This window comes from Equus caballus, chromosome X (assembly GCF_041296265.1).
Source record: "Equus caballus isolate H_3958 breed thoroughbred chromosome X, TB-T2T, whole genome shotgun sequence".
In the NCBI taxonomy this organism is placed as follows: Eukaryota; Metazoa; Chordata; class Mammalia; order Perissodactyla; family Equidae; genus Equus; species Equus caballus.
This window is the reverse complement of record NC_091715.1, coordinates 4,727,302-4,740,817: the sequence shown is the minus strand read 5'-3', so window position 1 is coordinate 4,740,817 and position 13,516 is coordinate 4,727,302.

Genomic DNA, 13,516 nt, shown 5'->3' with positions numbered 1-13,516 from the left:
GTCTGGCTACGTGGTGAATGAATCTTTTATTCTCCATCAGGGTTTCTCGGCCTTGGCAATATTGACCCCAGGCTCCAGGTCTCTCCAGCCCTTCGCATTCCTCTGTATCACATGCCTGAAACCTGTAGGCACCTGAGTTTGTGATCCTGAAATCTTTCGGGTGCAAGCCCTCTTTCTCTCTTTTTTTTCAAGTGTGAGTATCTTTGGGCTGAATAATTCTTTGCTGTGCTTGGGGCAGCGGGGAGGCTGTCCCGTGCACTGTAGGATGTTGAGCAGCAAACCTGGCCTCCGTCCACTAGACGCCAGGAGCACCCGCTCCCCCCACAAGTTATAACAATGAAAAATGTCTCCAGGTATTGTCAATTGTCCCCTGGGGGGCAAAATTGCCCTCCTGCATTTGAGAATCTGTTTTCTGGATGTAAAGTCAAAGAGAAATACTTCATCTCGGTATTACTCTGTTGTATCTGAAAACAGAGAAGAATGAACAGGCGTTTTTTTCTTTCTTTCTTGTTTCATAATTACTAGAAGCAATAGTTATCCCTCCAGGACCTTTCCTTCAAACTGGTGAAGACAGACTCAGATTAATCAGTTGGCTTCTCTGGCGGAAGGAGGATGAGGACATTCATATTTTTCACTGCCCTATTGACCTTGCCACAACTTCTTTCCCACTGACAGAGCAGGCAAGCAGCCATAGAATCTTACCATCTGCTTGCATCTAATTCACACAATTTCCTTCTGTGAAAATTTTCTCCCACATTCAACAAATGTCTAATTTAATTTTTATGATGGTTTTTTTTTTTTTTAGAAAGATTGGACTCACTAAAAAGTCAGAAGACACATCCACAGTGGAAAAATAGATACTATTTTTTTTTTCAAATGACAGTGCCAGATTTCTCATTAGGGAACCAAATTACATATATCTTTAACGCACACATGGTCGTTCGTAAAAACATCATGCCGTGTTATGTTATGATGCATAAATCACTAACGTATTTACATTTTAAATAAACAGCATGCCAATGCTAGATACCTTTCATCTTGTATGGGTAAGTTTACCTTCTAGGCCCCGGCTGGAATTGAAGATCTTATGAAAGAAGCAGATTCAGGCTGGCGTGAGCAAACAGCCATTGAAAACAATATATTGTTATGTGTTGGTGTGGCATTTGGAGGGCAAAGGGGACTAGGCAGAATTTATTAGGGAACCTTCTTTTTCCTTTTTTGAAGACTTTATTCATAGCTCTACTAAAAGAATTACTCACACAATATATGACACCCTAGGGATTCGATTGGCAAGTAAGTAATTTTCTCGCCCGTGTTATGAGACCATTTGCAAGCTGTTTGAAAGCCAAGTCTCTGTCCTTTAAAATCATTTTTTAAAGACTAGCTTCCAGTTGTCACTCAACGTGATGTATACCATGGGAGACATCTATTTTATCTGAGGTATTGGCAGCTGGCTGCAGGGCAGATCAATTTCATGCATTGCTAATAAGAAACAAACAAGGCATATTTGCGAGGGTGCAGTAGATTCCTCGACTATTTCTAAGCCTTGCGGGTATGTTCAAGGCCAGCATTCCTAGGGGCGCTGGCGATTGTTGGCTCTGAGCCTCGTGACACGTCTGACGAGCTGTCACATGGTTACAGGGACAGTTTGCTTTCTCCCACTGGTCTAAGATCAGTGTGGTTTTCCCATATCCTCCATAGTCTGCCTCTTCCTAGGGAATGGGCTATCATATCAGTGGAAGGAGGTGATCACTAGAGCCAGCTGTGACCCCATTTTGTTGTTCTTGTTAAGTTCCAGAGCTTTCATACACTGAAGGATACCCTTCCATTTCTTTCTTCTGTTAAATAGTCTAGCAGCTAATGAAATAACAAATATGATTGGGAAGGTACCAGAAGATCTCTCAACCACAAACTTATGACCTTTCACGGCAGGGATTATGGATTACATACCAAATCAAGTATGATCATGTTAAGCTAGATTTTTCTAAAGTTTGGACTGGAAGACCTTCTGGAATTTTCTCTCCACACTTGAGATACTTTCTCTCAAGGCCCACCTCCTCTATCCCATGTGAAAGCTGATATTCACATCAGAATCTAGGGGTTAGACTACAAATCAAAGAACAACATAACAAAACACCCATAGTCCCTTCATCTTCTTCCAAATTATGTTAATAGGATTCATGGTTTGTTTATATTTCCTTCTATTTATTCATTCTAAAACTAAGATTTAAGAAAAAAAACAGGTATCTATTGTTTTCCAAGAGAGGTGAGCTTTCCCTTGGACCTGCTGTCTTTGGGAGGGCACTGGTAGCATAAATTGTCTTCCCAGAGTTACATAGATGGGAGAGGCGCTGATATGTGGTGCTCCTGGCTCGATGCTTCACCTCTACCAGGTTTCATCTCTATCAGTGCTGTCGGTCTTGTCCACCTCACCATCGTGATTTCTGACTTTCTGTACAAATGGGCACATGGAAACGGCTACCAGGTTCCCTCCTTTGTTTGATGTTCAAGTCAATATCTCGCCCCAGAAACAGTGTACTTCCTGTATTATCTAAAATTCAAGAGTGCTTATTGTCTATCAGGCACCCTTCTGAGCACTTTCCATGTGTAACTCAGGCAATGCTTACAACATCTCTACGAGGAAACAACTTGAATTCTTCCAAATAAAGAGATTAAGAAACTGGGGCACAGAGAAGTGAAACACTTTCTGCAAATAATAATGTTAGTAAGAGGTGGAACCAGCATTAGAAACACAGATATTTTATCTACAAAGCTCATGTGCTTACTTTGTACCCCGTGGACACCAACACTAATTTCCCTCCACTCCGCACTCGTTTTTCACTCAACTTGATGTCTATGGCTGGATTTCCTCATTGATTCAAAAGTATTATTGAGTACAGATAGGATGTCAGGATCTGTGTAAAATCCAGGGCAAATTAGACAGATATGAACCTGGCTTCATAGAGCTAAAGGGCTATTTTGTTGATGCTATTTTTCTTAGCCTTACCTATTTTATTGGGAAGCTGAAAGAAGTTATATCTAAAGCCACAAGTCAGATCTCATTTGAAATGGTTAGCCTGGCTTTTAAGGCTGTCAAAGCTCTTTATGATCTTCCCTTCTCTGACCAGTCTACTCTTGAACCCATTTTGAGCCACCATTTCTGTTTTTTAGCTCTCACTTTTCTCTTCTCCCAGAAACACTCTTCAATCTTTATCACAGATAGGCACAGCCCAGGGCATGTTCCTCCAGCCACTGAGTAGTGAGGAGGTGGCTCCAGAAATTGTTGCCAAAGAACGTCTGAAAAGGAATTGGATAACGAGAGATAAATGTGTGCTCCTTAGTAGCCAAGAGAACAGGTGAATTCTAGACTACTGGGTCCTTTTCCTACATTGATTGGCTCACCTTTCAAGGACAACCTAGAACCTCTGTCAGAACATTCTTTTGCAGTATGAATCATTCATTCACTTTGGTTGATCACCTACACTGAGGAAGGTGCTATGATAGTCACCAGGAATCCTACAGTTGATGTCATCAGACATGCAGTAAAAACCTGTTATTACAGTATGTAAAGCACAGACCTTATTTCTATCTACTTACATCAGTTTCAAAAAAGGGTTCTGTCATTTTCGTTCCTTCTGTATCTTTAGAGATGTCTTGTGTTTATACATTGGTGTGGTTCTTTTCAGAACTTCAGCGGAAATATGTCTTATCAACACCTAGCTTCTTAAGAGAGTGGATGAAAATTGCCGCCACAATATGGAAATGCCCAAGGTGAGTCAGGATCTTTGTAGACTCTACCTGCCTATCCTGTGGGGTAGAAACTGTAATGGAGGAGAACGAAGAAGGGGAGGGGAAGATAGGAGAAAGGGGAGCATTTATTGATCCCCTCTACAAGCCAGGCATTGAGCGAGGAGTTGGGGAGACCACAGCAATTAGACAGAGTTCCTGCCTTCAAAGGCAGGGTCCACTCTTCTCTTGAATCCGATACCTTCAATTGATTCCCTTTGCTGTGAAATAGAGATCCAAGCGTATTTGTTTGTCTCATTATTTAAGAAATGGGTGAAAAATATCTTAGGGACAAATCACTCAACATTATCTCCAATCAATCTGAGATTGTAACTGGGTAAACATGTGAATGCTTCTTTTTAGGCATTATACTGGAAGACTACGTTCACGTAAGATAATTATTGCTTATTCATGTCATTTCTATGTTTGCATAGAGGTCAGTGATTAATTTCTAACATTTAGGGCATATTTATAATGGGCTAGGCTTTTTACATTTGTCAGTCATTTCATCTTTTGAACAATTCTCTTGTGTAGCTGTTATTATTTTCACCACTCTATGGGTGACAAAACTGAACTCACAGAGACGTTAAATAAATTGCTCAGCTTGTGAGTGACAGAAGAGGACCTGGCCAAGGTCTGTGTGTCCACATTCACTCCCTCCGTGAATTATTAAAACAAAACCCGTACAGCAATAGACGTTTCTGCTGGGTTAAGCACTGGCCTGCTGTTAAGGTCCTGGAATTAGCCAGGTTGTTCTGCCACAAATTAGCAACAGTAATAAAAATGAAACAAGTCAACCCATGCACCCCACATTACACATGTTTGTGATTGTATCATCAGCCAACAGAGTTTAATAAAAAAATAATAATAAAATAAAATCAACATTTCAAAACACCTTTAACTTCTCGAGCATTCAAAGCCCCAGATCCCAGGGCTAGAAACACAGGACACATTCCATAAATACTTGTGAAATGAATCAACTTCTACTTGAAAATCAGTTATTATTTCTAGCAACCCCAATATCTACCAACCATGCAACATCAAAGAAAAGGTCTTTCAGAGACTGAATGTAATCTTTTCCCTAACTATTAGAATTCTCTTTAAAAAAAAAAGTCTGTGCTCTTAGACAGCTATTCATTGTGTGTAAATGTATACAATTCAGAGTTCTGACTATGTTTGCAAAATCATCAGTTTTATTTCTGTACATCAGTTCTGTTATTGCCAGCAACATAAAATATAGCCCCTAATTGTTACTCATATTTAATGGGTGTGAAGGGGAATGTGCTGTGGCTCCAGAGAGATTTACAGGTGCTGGTGGGCATAGCTCATGCCTCCTATTTCTTTTTGCATCTCTCCAGCATCGGGCAAGTTGGAGGAACTCTATTAACACCGGTGGGTGAGCACTTGGGTTAGTTTGCAGCTACAGAAAGAGCCAGTTATCTTCAAAAAGGGGCATAAGAACATCAGCAAGCAAACTGAAAAGTGGTCCAGAAATATACTCGTGAGGGCCTCAGTTCAATACACAACAGTTTCCATTGCTTTTGGTGGCTCAACCCAAACCAAGTTTCCTTGGCCAGGAAAGATCTTACAAGTGCATTAAAGGATGCTGGCTGGAGTCCCAGAGGGCCTGAGTTCACACCTATGCTCTACACCTCAGAGCTTTGTGGACCTGTGCGGATCACCAAGTCCTCTGTTTTTTGACCCATCTCCCCAAATGCACCCGTCTTCTCCTCAATTAGAAACACTGATATGATCGTATCCCTCTCTCATTTAAGTGCCTTTAGTAATTTCTCATTTCTTCTAGGATAAAGATAGAAATCCATAATAATGCTGCCCCCTGTAGAGCTTACCTGGATCTCAGCCATTCTATCCATGGGACCTGGCAAAAAGTTTAAGTGCACATACACACATACAGGTGTGTGCATATGTGTGCCTGCTTGAGCAAGAACACATGCATACTGTAGGTAACTAAGGGCATATATTTTTTTCCTATTATGCTTATCACTGACAACAGTGCCTGGCACATAAAAGTGTTCGATATTTGTATGTGGAATAAACTAGCTGCAATTAATATTATCTTTATTATCAGAGTACAGTCATGTGTCACTTAACAATGGGGACACATTCTGAGAAATGCATTATTAGGTGATTTCATCTTTGTGCAAACATCACAGAGTGTACTTACACAAACCTAGATGGCATAGCCCACTACACACCTAAAGGGGTATGGTACTAACCTTATGGGACCACTGTCATATATGTGGTCCATCCTTGACCGAAACATCGTTATGTGGCACATGACTGTAAACTCTCGGTAGATTACCATCGAATGAGTTTGATTAGGTATCCACTAAGACCCTGAGCGGCATCTACCACCTATCATTCCACAGCCAAGTGGGCCTTGATATCTTTTTGCCCTCCTTGGTCCCGTTTATCATAACAAATCTTGTAAGGGCAAACTGAATTATTACAGAAGTGCAATTCCAAATCTGCTAATCCACATGTACACATGGGAAAAGTTTCCTCGCCAAAATGGGCCACATTCAATGTGACCCATTCACGTTCACCACAGGGGACACATTCAATGCAGAAGTAGCATCCCAAAGGGACATGGAGAGGGGAATGCCGGCCCTCCCCTGAGCCAGGGCCAGGAAGTGGATGAGAAAGTGAGGCATTCGCCTTGAGCATAGAACTTAAGGGGGTACCAAAAACTCAGTCACTGAGATAAATATTTTAATACCAGACTTTTTTGAAAAATAAGAGCTAATGCAAAACATCAGTGATGAACAGAATATCAAAATTTGAAATAAAGACAACCATCAGCATTATTGATTTTCCTTTGGCCTTAGGCTCCAATTTGACTAGGCACTGCCTGTTACTGATCCTGTCTTTATCTAAAATTTTGATGTTTTGTTCTTTATGGATGTTTTACATACATTTTCATTTTTTTTTTTTAAGATTTTATTTTTCTCCTTTTTCTCCCCAAAGCCCCCCAGTACATAGCTGTATATTTCGTTGTGGGTCCTTCTAGTTGTGGCATGTGGGACGCTGCCTCAGCGTGGTCTGATGAGCAGTGCCATGTCCGCGCCCAGGATTCGAACCAACGAAACACTGGGCCGCCTGCAGCGGAGCATGCGAACTTAACCACTCGGCCACGGGGCCAGCCCGCATACATTTTCATTTTTTAAAAAAATTGCATCAAATATTTATCTCGATTACTGAGTTAAATCTTGCCTGGGAGGCAAATGCTCAATAAGTAGCAGCTTACCTCCTTCCCCTGACCCTAATCTGGTCCTGTACCCAAAGCCTAGGAAAGATATCCCGTCACAAACTCCACCAGGTCCTCCAAAACTTTCTGACATGTTTAGAACAAAATCCAACACTCAAGAAAATAGACTCATTTTTTAAAAAATAAAGGATCATAAATGTGAAACACAGGCTTACAGCGTACCTCAATCTTGTATTCTTTTCTCCCCCCAAAAGAATCCCATGGTTTAAATAAAAGTAACTGCATTAATACCTGAGTAATTATTTTCACAAGGCTCTGCCTCAAGTAACCAATTAAAAAGTACAAGTCACGAAAGCAGGCTTCGAGCCAGAAGGTCTGCTGAAGACGGATCTGCACGCCCAGATGGGAGAAAGTCTCTTCCGAGAACAGCACAGTTTAAGAAGCAGAATCCACAGTCTTCTCACAACCTATTTAATGTTTAATAGTCAACAAAATTAGGGCACCACAAGTGGAACAGTACTTTCAGGTTACACTGGCTTTTTGTCAACGTAAATGTTGAAATTTTGCAAATTGTCTACTCTAAAGCTGACCAAGATTCCCATTCCCAAGCAATTTCTAGTACATCGTTGATTTCATGTTTTCTTTGCTTTATTATATGTGTAACTGGGTCTCCCCAACTATTACAAGTGTTACAAAAATCCCCCCTGTCTTATTCACATTATTGTGTCTACAGCTCCCAGTAGCTCCTTCTCTAAATCTTACAATGTTTACCATCTTTAGGGCATAATTACCATTTATTTTCATCCGTGTGGGCCTTGACTCTCCAATTAGTTTTTAAGCACTTTATGGATGAGAAAGTTTAAGTGCTTTTATAGCCAACGTATCCTGGTTTTAAAATAAAGTGTTAACAAAGTGTTTACTGTAATATTAGTGTATGATCTTTAAACACTCCCATTTATTTTTAAATTGAGAAACTCAGAATGTAAAATTAAAAACGATAAATTACAACATTTCTGTTCTCTCTCATCCTGGTTAATGCGTAAATCATTCTCTTAGGAATTGTACTGAATTGGAGGGATTTTAAAAATCCACTCTGTGTGTGAATTTCACAGATTTTCAACAGAAGGTAAAACTGAATTTTTTTTTTTTTCTTTTTGGCAGATGAAAGGGATATAACACAACAGATTGACTTTCTGGGCATGATTCTTGGGATTCATGAGAAAAAGAGAGTCACATATTGTAGATGAGAAGAAAAAAACTCCAAATCTCATGAATCATGTGTAATCTTCAGTTTCTAAACTATTGAGACTGCATCACCGGAAAATGTATAGTAAGCAAAAGTTGTGCATTTGATTTGCATCAAGCTCCTTTCCTCTTCTAGCTTAGCAACACTTCATGTGGAATAGCCCACGCCTTCTCTCTCCTTTAATAATGTATTTCCACATATTTCACTTGGTTAAATACGACGAATATTCCCAGTTGATTTGGAAGATAAACTAGAATGGTGTCATTGGCTCCTAACTTATGTCTAAAACATAGAGCCCCCTTTTGACGCCTCCTACAATTCCTTGCAATGAGAGAAGTTCTGTGCATATATAGAAATATATACTTATGCTTATGTTGCTCTTGGATCCAGATAAGTTAATGGATTCACTTCTCAGTTGGGGCTTCTAGGTCAGTCCTTCTCCTTGCAAAGCCTCCTTTTTATGTTCTAGTGTATAATCTTCCCCATCACTCCACTTTCTCTCTCATTGTCACATATTTACCTTCTTCTTTATGACCTACCCTGCATATAAATATTTACCTATCTCCATCCATGACAAACTACACTGCAGCTAATGTCTATGAACCGCTCCTCTTTTGCACCCATTTAAAAGCTCCTTTGGGGGGCTGGCCCAGTGGCATAGTGGTTAAGTTCACACACTTCACTTCAGTGGCCCAGGTTCACAGGCCTGGATCCTGGGCACTGACCTAGCACTGCTCATCAAGCCATGCTATGGCATTATCCCACAGAAAATAGAGGAAGATTGGCACAGATGTTAGCTCAGGGCCATTCTTCCTCACACAAAAAAACAAAAAATAGCTCCTTTGGGCCAGCAGTGTGGTTGTTGTTCATAATCTTCAATTCCTTTCAATCTTGCCACATGGCTTTCCAAAGTGTGATGGTAATTGCTGGCAGCCCATAGCACTGGGCAGGCTTATCAGCAGGCTGCATTTTGCCTGGTTACTCCAGGCAACAGCATTCTCTGCTCTGAGATGACCTAAATATATATATATATCTTTGCTAGACTCCTAAGTCATTGAGAATGGCCCCTCGGTGTGCTCAAGCCATTGGCTATTCAAGATGACCCTGCCGGGGCACACACAGTGACATGACAGTCTAGCCACCAACTCCATCTTCATGTTCCCTGAGTCCACACACTGAGACCGTACCACTCCTGACTGTGGTTTCCCCTCAGTGGGTGGTGGTTATCTGCTCCAGATTCACTAACAGTGGTAGAAGTTCTGGGTCTAGTGATTGAGCATTGATTCCAGGAGTGACGAAATTGAATGGTGCCTACTTGATTAGTGTAATTTGGAATGACTGAGCCAGGAGAATATTGAAATACATGCATAATTTCCTGTTATTTTACTGTCCCAAGGATCCCCATAAAAACTTACGTTACGAAAATGTTACGTATTTGTGCTCTGATAAATTATAATTAATAAAAATACAATAACTCACAAGAAAAGTATTAATATTTGAGACACTATTGTTTTAGGAATTAGGAATAAAAGTTCATTTTCATTTTTTATTTATGTCATTATAGAGAAAGAGATTGATAAAATCACTACCTTTTCAAAAAATTTATTACTTTGAGGTTAAAATTCTTTGGCAAGGATGAAATATAAATATTAATTCAAGGAGGAAAGAATAATAATATGCAATTTCCAACTGCTAAAACAGAGCTTGGTAATCTACTTTTACATGGATAATGGTTGTCAAATCACTATGATATGAAGTTAAAATTGGGTACATTTATAAGAACAATGTAAAAGTTTTATTTTAACATGTCAAATTTATACACAACTGAAACTATATTATTTTCAAACGTTTAAATTCATAATGAAAGACTAAATTCTAACTAAAAATGTATGCTGGTGAATAATGAAACAATATTTCAGAGTACTATCAGCTATGAATAATGATGCTCAAATACTAAACAAAATATTATCGAACAGAATCTAACACCATTTTGAAAAATGCCATGACCAAGTGGGATTCATTCCAAAAATGCAAGTAAGGACCCAAACTATCTCCACTGCTATTCAACATTATGCTGGAGATGTTTGCTAATGCAGGAAGAAAAAATAAATCAATTAGAGGCATAAGGATTAGAAAAAAAATCCAAGCGTTGTGCAGATTATCCCTGGAAAACTTGAGAATATCAATGATATAACTAATTCAAAAAGCAAAATAATTCAGTCAATTAGCTATAAAAAATTAACATACAGAAGTCATTAATATACCTCCAAAATAAAAATTTAGAGTATTTAATATTATATACAATAACACCAAAGAAGATAATATACTTAGGAATAAGCTTACAAAGAAACATGCAAAAAGAAATCCGTAACAGAAAAACTTTAAAAACCTCCTGAAAGAAAGAAAAGTAGATTGAAGAAATGGAAAAACATCGTGGAATAGGATGACTTGAAATCATAAAGATGTGAATTCTAGTTAATTTATAAAATTAATGTTATGACAGTTAAAAAAAGATCAAAAACCATCCCAGAGAGTTAGATTAGTTGATACAAAAGTTCATGTGGAATAACCAGTATGAAACGATAGCCAGAAAGCTCCTTGATGAGGTGAAGCCCTTTCAGGTTTGAAACACATGATAAAGCATCTCTTATGCCATGTGTTATAGGTGCATGAACAGACAACAAGACTAGAGGAACGGAACTGCACATCTAGAAGTAGATACAGGTACATAAGGAAGTTTAGTACATGATAAAAGTGGCATCTCAACCCACTAGGTGAAGAGGGATTTTTTAAACAATTGGCACTAGGACAACCGGGTAACCATTTGGAAAACGATACATATAGATCCATATCTCATTCCTATCCAAGGGTAAAAGTCAATTGAATCGGGTATCCAAACAGATATGCATCTACACATTCCTAGGCATGTTCACATCTACATGTATCCAACCATACAAGTTCTGGAAGAAAATGAAACTTGGTTTATCTTCTATAATCTTGGTGTGGGGAAAGGGTTCCTAAACATCACTCAAAATCCAAATGCAAGCAAAGATTGATAACTTGGACTCTATAATTTTTTTTAAATTTGCAGGCAAAATTGCCATAAAGTCATGAGAAATCAGGCAAACTGAAAATAAATATTTTCAACGTAATCGATAAAGGATCATATTAAAAAATAATAATAATTCCCAGCAAACCCACTTTTAAGAACTATAACCAACATCTTGAAGCCTAATCAGCCTCAGTCCAGGAAAAGAAGTGGCTGACGAGTCAGTCCAGGGAAAAATAGTTGATGATGGAGAGAACTGAGATCTCCTCAGCCAGGGAAAATAGCCAATGAGCAAGTAACTCCAAAGAAAACAGTTTATGACACAGCAGACAGTGAGTGATCCCCTGAATCTGTGGAAAACAGGTGATCAAGTCATTCCAAGGAAAACAGTCAATGATTTAGTCAGTCCAGGGCAAAGAGTTGATGACCAAGTCACTCCGGGGAAAATAGTCAATGACCAACAAGTCAGATCAGGGAACACAGTTGATGACGGAGTGAGTTTAGGGGAAACAGCCAACGACCAAGTCAGTCCAGGGAAAAGACTCAGTTGATGACTGAGTCAGTCCAGGGAACAGTCAATGACAGAGTCAGGCCAGGGAAGAGTTGATGACCCAGTCACTCCAGGGAACATAGTCAACGATTCAGTCCAGGGGAAATAAGTTGATGACAGAATCAGTCCAGGGAAAACAGTCCATGATCAAGTCAATCTAGGAGAAGCCAGTCAATGACTGAATTGTTCCTGGAATGTCAATGACCAAGTCAATCCAGGGGAAAAGAGTCCACGACCGAATCAGTCCAGGGGAAAGAAGTCAATGAGGAGTCAATCCAGAGGAAACAAGTCAATGACCGAGTAGACTGAGGCAAAATAAGCCGATAACTGAGTCAATCTAGGAGAAAGCAGTTGAGGACCGAGTCAGCCCACAGAAAATAGTCAATGACCAAGTCAGAGGGGAAAGAAGTCAATGATTGAGTCAATCCAGGGGAAACAGTCGATGATAAAATCAGTCTAAGAGAAGCCAGTTGATGGCTGAATTGGTCTGGGAAAGTCAATGACCAAGTCAATCCAGGGGGAAAGAGTCAACGACCCAGTAAGCCCAAGGAAAATAGTCGATGACCGAGCCAGTCCAGGGAAAAGAAGTCAATGAGGAGTCAATCCAGGGAAAACAAGTCAATGACCGAGTCAACTGAGGCAAAAGAAGTCAATGACTGAGTCAATACAGGGGAAACAAGTCGATGACCAAGTCAGTGCAGGCAAAAAAAAGTCGATGATCTAGTCAATCTAGGGGAAACAGTCAATGATCAAATTCGTCTAGGAGAAGCCAGTTGATGACTGAACTGGTCTGGAAAAGTCAATGACCAAGTCAATCCAGGGGAAAGAAGTTGATGACTGAGTCAATCCAGGGGAAACAAGTTGAGGACTGAGACGAGCCAGGGGAAAGACATCGATGACCAAGTCAGTCCAGGCAAAACAAGTTGATGACTGAGTCAATCCAGGGGAAACAAGTCGAGGACCGAGTCAAGCCAAGGGAAAAAGAGTCAACCACCAAGTCAGCTCAGGGAAAATAGTTGATGACTGAGTCAGTCCAGGGGAAACAAGTCAATGACAGAGTCAAGTCCATAGGAAACAAGTCAATGACTGAGTCAATCCACCTGAAAAGAAGTTGACGAGGCAGTCAGCCCAGGGAAAATAGCCAATGACTAAATCAGTCCAGGGGAAAGAAATCAATGACCGAGTCCATCCAGAGGAAACAGCCAATGACGAATCAGTCCGGGGGAAACAAGTTGATGATGGAGTCAATCCAGGGAAAACAAGTTGAGGACCAAGTCAATCCAGGGGAAAAGAGTCAACAACCAAGTCTGCCCAGGGGAGAGAAGTCAATAAGGAGTAAACCCAGGGGAAACAAGTTGATGACAGAGTAGACTGAGGCAAAAATAAGCCAATCCAGGGGAAAAGAGTTGAGGACCAAGTCAGCCCATGGAAAAAATCAATGACCAAGTCAGAGGGGAAAGAAGTCAATGATTGAGTCAATCCAGGGGAACCAAGCCGATGACCAAGTCAGTGTAGGCAAAACAAGTCGATGAGCGAGTTGATCCAGGGGAAACAGTCAATGATAAAATCAGTCTAGGAGAAGCCAGTTGATGGCTGAATTGGTCTGGGAAAGTCAATGACCAAGTCAATCCAGGGGAAAAGAGTTGATAACTGAGT